Source organism: Aptenodytes forsteri, unplaced genomic scaffold (genome assembly GCF_000699145.1).
Source record: "Aptenodytes forsteri isolate BGI_AS27 unplaced genomic scaffold, ASM69914v1 Scaffold643, whole genome shotgun sequence".
In the NCBI taxonomy this organism is placed as follows: Eukaryota; Metazoa; Chordata; class Aves; order Sphenisciformes; family Spheniscidae; genus Aptenodytes; species Aptenodytes forsteri.
In genome coordinates, this window is record NW_008795258.1 from 3,946 (window position 1) to 5,305 (window position 1,360).

The following is a 1,360-nucleotide window of genomic DNA, read 5'->3' on the forward strand; positions in this document are numbered from 1 at the left end:
GGCCGAGCCGCAGCCCAGCTGCTGGCACACCACCTCGGCGTCCTCCATGTCCCAGCTGTCATCCGCCACCGAGCCCCAGCGGCCCCGCAGCTTCACCTCTACCCTGCCGGCGCAGGGACCCCCGCCAGCCACCAGCCTCAGCTCCACCGCATCTGCACCGGGGCACCGGCACGGCCTCAGCCCTGCCGGGGGATGCCCTGGCACACGGCGGGTGTCCCGGCATGGCCAGCCTCCCCACCTCACCTGCGCAGGTCACCCCCACGTCCCGCTCGTGGCCACAGAAGTGCTGTCCCCAGCCGAAGTGGGGACACTCCTGCAGCAAAAAAAAACCCAGCGGAAGGGGGGACAGTCCTGCAGCACCGCCTCGTTGCCCACGCAGAAGAAAGGCTGGAGCCAGATCCGGCCGGTGCCCTGCCCGAACGGGGCGTAGGGGGACGCCTTGGCCACCGGGCCGCAGCCCAGCTGCCGGCACACCACGGTGGCCCAACGGGCATCCCAGTCAAAGTCGTAGCTGCAGACGGAGCCCCACTCGCCACCGTGCTTCATCTCCACCCTCCCGGCGCAGCGCCCGCCGCCATCCACCAGCCGCAGCTCCCCAGTGCCTGCGGCAAGGAGGGTGCTGAGCCCGGCCTGGGGGCAGGGGGTCCCTGCCCCACAGCTGCCCCCCACCCCGGCGCTCACCCCCACAGAGCTGCACGCACAGGAGCAGCCCCAGCACCCCAACGGGCACCATCCTGCCGTCCCGGCCCCCCCAGCGTGGGGTGGGTGATATATAGGCAGCGCGGCCGGGAGCCAATGGAGGCGGCAGCACCTTTTGAGCCGTTATCAGGCGGGTTATCTCCCAGCTGGCAGGGCCCCGGCCTCCAATAACCTGCTCCGTGCCCAAATATGAGGCTCGGCTCCGCTTCTGGCGTCACACACCTCGCCACGGTGGGTCGGCACCCGGATGTCCCCGGGGGGAGCCAGCCCCCCCTCCCAGGGCACCTGCGGCCGGCGTGAGGCGCATGGGCCCTTCCCACCCGTGTCCCCCCGTGGGGCTGACCCTGCTGCCGGAGCCCGGCAAGAGCCCAGTCCTGATGGCGACAGGATTCACCCCAAAATCTACCAGAGCCTCCACAGGGCCGCCCTCAGCACCGGCACGGGGCAAAGCCCAAAGACCCCGTCACACCGGCACCCATCCTTGGGGTGCTCCCCTCCCCGGGAGTGCCTGCAGACCCCAGGGGGGCACCGAGGTGAAAGCCGCCCCCAGGCTCACCGCGGTGTTTGCAGGTGGCACGTCCCCGGCCCCTCGCGGAGGCCGGCAGCACATGGCGGTGCTGCCCGCGCTGCCTGCAGGTGTGCCCCCGCGCTCACCTCGCAG